This window comes from Neltuma alba, unplaced genomic scaffold (genome assembly GCF_004799145.2).
Source record: "Neltuma alba isolate B1F8T4 unplaced genomic scaffold, ASM479914v2 tig00010912_pilon, whole genome shotgun sequence".
Classification (NCBI taxonomy): domain Eukaryota; kingdom Viridiplantae; phylum Streptophyta; class Magnoliopsida; order Fabales; family Fabaceae; genus Neltuma; species Neltuma alba.
Genome location: NW_021635690.1, coordinates 514500 through 520499, shown reverse-complemented (window position 1 = coordinate 520499; position 6000 = coordinate 514500).

Sequence of the window (6000 nt, the reverse complement as noted above, 5' to 3'; positions counted from 1 at the left end):
TGTTTGGAAATTATTTTAAGGTATGGGTTAACAAGTGACAATCAATAGAAGTTATTGGAAAGGTGGTTGGACGAATGTTAGATCAAAGATTTAAGAAGATCAATAGATGGTTAGAAATTGAAATCTCTTAGCTTGGAATCAAATGATAAGTATTAAGTTAATTGTGAATAAAAACTAAGAGAGCTTATGGAATTATTTTGGAAAAAATGAAGTTAAATGAGGATTAAAGTAATACACGTAAATATGTGTGTGTGTGTGTGTGTATCTTTACTTTTTCCATGATACCAACCACTTAATAGTGGAACTTAATTTGGAATTGGGGACACGGAGTTACCCTTAAATGCAATAATTAAAGATAATATATTTGATCAAGATGACTAGTTACTAAGTAAAGTAACATTATGGGTTGAGAATGGGTTAAGATAAGGGAGGAAGCGTTCCAAAGAGAATGGTTTAAACAAGAATAATTGTCTAGGATGACCGGCTACTACGAAAGGGTAGAGATTAAAGAAGATTTGAGATTTAAAGAGTTACTTAATTTATGAGATACAGTTGGATCAAGTGTTAATCTACCCTTACTAATATGATAGGTTTTTATATCTACTCAAGCCCACCAAGAAGCAGAAAGAAAGGAGAACGGTAAGGTTTGATTTGGAGGGAGGCCGCCCAGGTAGTAGTTCTTTCCTACCTTACACTTGTGTATGATTACTGCATGTCTGTTTGTGCTATATTGCTATTTAAAGCATGAGAACGTGTAATCCTTAATTCCTTGCATGGATTCTTTAGCCGTGATCACGTGTAGCTGATAGACATGGGGCAGTATTTGCCAATTATTTGCATATTATTTATTCAGCTCGTCTATCTGTCGTTGCGCATAAATGCTTAATTGCATTAGCTTGCAAGGTTATGTTCCACTTTGGCTTGTTTTGCATGCTTTATGTAATCTGCACATTTGTTTGATAGAAATTACTACTACAGGGATTCTTTAGAATCTCACCCTCCCATTCATGATGAACAGTGAAGGCTAATAGCTCGAAGGATAAGGAGGTTGTTTAAGAAGAAGGTGAGCTGGTTGAAGAGCAAAGATGCCTACTATATTTTGTACTTATGAAGTAGAATATTTTGATAAGTTAATATTTGTACTATTGTATATGTCACATGGGCAAGTAACTTTACTTGCTTTATGTAAATATTATTTTGTATCTTCCATAATGAGGAGAGCACTGCCGGGTGCAGGTATGTACTGTTAACCAAGATGGTTACTATATTTTCAACATAATAGTATGAGATTGCACAGTATGAAATCATTCTAGGTGATAATAGATTAAGTTCAATGTAGGGTTGAGTGTGGATCACTCTTCAATTACATTAAAGGTTTGAAATGTTTGATTGACGGATTCCAATTTAAAAAAAAAATCCCTGTCTTTTCCCAGGTCGGAAACCTGGCGTTAGTGATTCACAGACATTAAAATGATCCTATTAGTATGAGAAAGTTAGGTGTTGCATAATTCTTTGGATATATGTCATATGGTATTTGAAATTGTTTGATGGTAATATGTTTAGTTTGTTTGCATGTTATGCCTTGGCAAGATGCATTAATATATTGATATGGAATGATTTGATATGGTTTTTACATGGCATAGAGGTAAAGAAATTTTTTTTGGAATTGATTGTAATATATCTTGCATGTTTAACTTTATTGTTGTAATTTCTTTGCTACTAAGATTTCTATAAAATCTCATTCCTCTCTATGTTCAAATAACACAATAGGACAAGCAAGTGGTGTGACTAGGGTCAAGGAAGTGATGTCATCATAAAGAAGAATATTGTGAAACTTACAAGGACTTATGTTCAACTTTATGTATAGGTTTTGTAATGTATGTGATTGATATTTGGATGATCTTTGGAGCTTGTTAATTATGTGAAACTACTCATTATATGCTATAATATATGGCTAAATGTTTTTAGAGTGGCTATGATCTTAATTTGGCAAGTTATGCATAAAAGGGATGAAGGTTGACTTAATTAGGGGCAAAGTTTGATATATCATACAAAATTTTGAGCAAATGATAGAGTTTGGATCTAAAACTTAATAGTCTAATATTTCATTTTTTTGTTAGCTTTAAAATGAGTGGTATTTCATAAAATTTGGAGTTTTGTATAAAAAGTTATGTCCTTCCAAAGTTGGATATAAATTCTGAAAAATTGAAAAATTTACCAAATGAGCAGGGCACATTGTGGTTGAAACTAAGCACACGCGAGCTTAGTTCATACTTTAGATGTATTCTTTTCTTAAAGAGCTCATTACAAGCTTCAAGTAGGACTTGGAACCATATTATTTTGATTTTATTTAGAATTAATTATGATTTTTCAAAGTTTGGAGAAATTAGGGTTATAATGAATAGTAACCTAAGAAAATAAATCTAAAATTTCAAAATTCTCCAACTTAATAGCTTGAGAAATGGTTCCAAATGCTCCCACTTAATATAAAATTGGATAATAAAGTTGGTTTGACAGGATGAATTGAATGGAGAGGAAAGACAGTTGCCATTCCCCCCCCCCCCAGGTTACATATGAGAAGTTCCATGGGTTTACATAGGAGGCTTAGGACACCCTATAGATTGGAGAGATATGATACAAGAATTCACGAAATGCATGACTAAGTGGAGCAAAGAGGCGTTTGGTCATATTGGAGCTCAAAAGAATTGCCTCACCAAGAAACTATAAGAGATAGAAGCCAAGTAAAGCACTCATCCAAGATGCTCGCAACTTTTAAATAAAAGAGAGGAGGTTTGGAGGAATCTAGAGTATTTTCTCTTACAAGAGGAAATTATGTGGCCACAAAAATCTAGGTACAATTGGTACTCTTTTGGGGATAGAAACACTAAATATTTCCATTACTTGGCTAATAACCATCATAAAAAGAATCATATTAAAGTACTTAAGCTTGATAATGGAGAATGGTCCTGCAATGCAGAGGCATTAATGAACAAAGGGACCTAGTTCATTAAGTAGCTTTACTGAGAGAGGTAGAACCAGAAGGTGGAGTCATTATTGAACGATCTTATCTCATGCTACGAAGGGAGAATATCAATAGTTTGGACCATATGCTATCTAGAAAAGAAGTCAAACACACTTTATTCGATATGGGTCTACTCAAAGCCCCTAGGCTAGATAGTTTGAATCCCTTATTTTATTAAAGTCAATGGGATACTGTGAGCAATTCGGTAATACATATGGTCACCTGCGGCGGGTACATGAAATTGATAATACCTCCATTGTTGCGATCCCTAAAATTGAGTGTCCTAAAACTTTTTAGGATTTTACAGCTATGGCCTATGTAATGTCATACATAAAATGGTTGCCAAGGTGTTGATGACTAGATTGAAGATCATAATGCCACATATCGTCAGCCCCAACCAAAGTAGTTTTATGCTAAGGAGGCAGGGTGCTGATAAAATTATTCTTGCATAGGAAATCATTCATTCTGTGGAGAAGAAGAGCAGCACAAAAAGCTTTATGGCCTTTAAATTGATCTTGAGAAAGCATATGATCACCTAACGTGGGATTTTATTATTAGTTGTCTATTTGAGGTAGGTTTGTCACATCCACCAATTTTTACCCTGGGAGTGTCAATAATAAATTAGAAAAAGAGTCAAGCAATAAAGTAGATACAAAGCCGGAACAACTTTTGAGTTGAGATCTGACTTTTGTTCGGGTTAATATTTTTAAAATTATCGATCTAAGAAGGGCACAATAGAAAAATTAGAAAAAAATTCCAAAAATTTCTTGAAAAATAGTAAAAAGATAAATTAGGGAGTTTGAAACCATATTTGAGGCCTTAAAGGTGGAAATAGTATGAAAATAATTTATTACAAAATTTTCTATAAACAAAGGTTTTTTTAAAAAAACAATGAAAAATTAGCTTGAAACAATTATTTTAAATATATAGAGGCCTCAATAATTATGAAAAAAATATTTGAGGATTTATATGAGTTCATAAAATTATTTTTAGGGCCTGGAAGTGAAAGGATTAATTTTAAAATAATTATTACCAAAATCTTATCAGTAAAGTTTGATTTCAAGAAAAATTCGGTATAGATAGTTAGAGGTTGAAATAAATTCTAGAAAAATTCAGGGGGCCTTCCTATATTAAAATATGATTCTATATGGGCACAAATAAATTTTTGGAGGTCCAAAAATATTATTGAAAACTAGACAGGAATTTTAGTCGATACGTCCAAATCGGATTGGAAAAATATTTTGAGATAAAATGTAATATTCCTTCCTTTTCTCTCCAGCCCATTGGGCATGATTTTGGGCCAAAAACTATTGAGAAATTCATGGCCCAAGTAGCATGTGAGATTAAGAAATAAAATATTATAAATTAACACATGATTTTATTCTAAACATCATTACACATGGGACACTTGGACACTCCAAAATTTTTGTAGCTTATGAGATGGGACACATGGCCTTATTACCTCAGATTTTTTAGGGACACTTGGAGCAAAAGGGAGGAAAAAATTATGTCTATAAATACCCCCACACATGCCTTCAATTTTGGACATTTTGGACCTTAGAGGGAGAAGATTTTGCCGCAGAAAAACTGGTCTTAAAGGGCAAAGAACACACTGAAAACATCAGAAATTATCAAGCCAGAATCAAGGATTACTCAAGGTATATAAGAGCTATTAATTTACTATGTTTCTAGCTAGTTTCAAGTGGAATTTGGTGACAAAAATCCTAAGGTACATGCTGTCCAAAATTTCAAAATATTGAGGAATGATTAGGGAAGGATCGAAACCATGATTTAGAACTTGAATTAGCTTGTTTGGTTGATATTTTGATTGATTTTTAGAAGAAACTCCAAATTCCCTAATTAGAGCAACTATTCAGCCAAGCTTAGTTAAAGGCATTAGAGATTGTTTCAGTTTAATTTGATGATTTCAATGAGTTTAGAATGTGCTTTTTGTGTGAGAAAACACCAAGAGAAAGTATTTGAAACTATTGGAATCAAAAGTGAAAATCCTAACCCTAATATGCATACTATTTGGCCAAGTGAGAATGGATCTCCTAGGGTTTGATTGTTGTTGTTTTGATGCTTCTGATGGATTTAGAAGGTGATTTTGTGTAGGGATATAAGAAAAAACATGAGTTTGGAAGCATTAAAATTAAAAATAGAATTTTGAACCCTAAAGTATTAATTTGGCTAAGAGGAGAAGTGATAGGAGGAGTTGGATTTTGATGAATCTAAGTTCAAAAATAGATTCTACATGGAATATTGTGTAGAAAGCACCTATGGGAGTTATGGACAAATTAATGATACTAAAACCCCAAATTTATGGAAAAAAGATTAGGGTTTTGGAAAGAATTGTGTAATTGCTGATATGATTGATTTGGAGCACTATCATTCTTATTGTTTGATAGGTTATTTTAGCAAGCAATTAGAAGTCCAAGGATTTAGAGAAGAGGCTGTGTAATTGGACTCAAAATGGTACCATGGAATTTACAATTTTAATGTTGACTTGCTTGATTATTGCATGATATGATTCTTTGAATATATGCCACATGGTATTTGAAATTGTTTGATGGTAATGTGCTTGATTAGTTTGCATGGCATGTCTTGGCAAGATGCATTAATATATTGATTTGGAATGACTTGTTATGATTTTTACATAGCATAGAGGTAAAGAAATATTTTTTATGGAATTGATTGTAATATATCTTGTATGTTTAACATTATTGTTGTAATTTCTTTGCTATTGAAATTTCTATGAAATCTCATTCCTTTCTATGTCTAAATAACACTAATAGGTGTGGCCAAGGGAAAGGAGGTGGGCTCATATGAAGATAAACATTATTGAATTTATATGGAACTTTATATACAAATTTTGCAATATTTATGGATGTGTTTGATAAACTTTAAGGGTTGTAAACTATAAAGAATTAATTGTTAAATGCTATGATATGTGGCTGGAATCATATCTGAATGGCTAT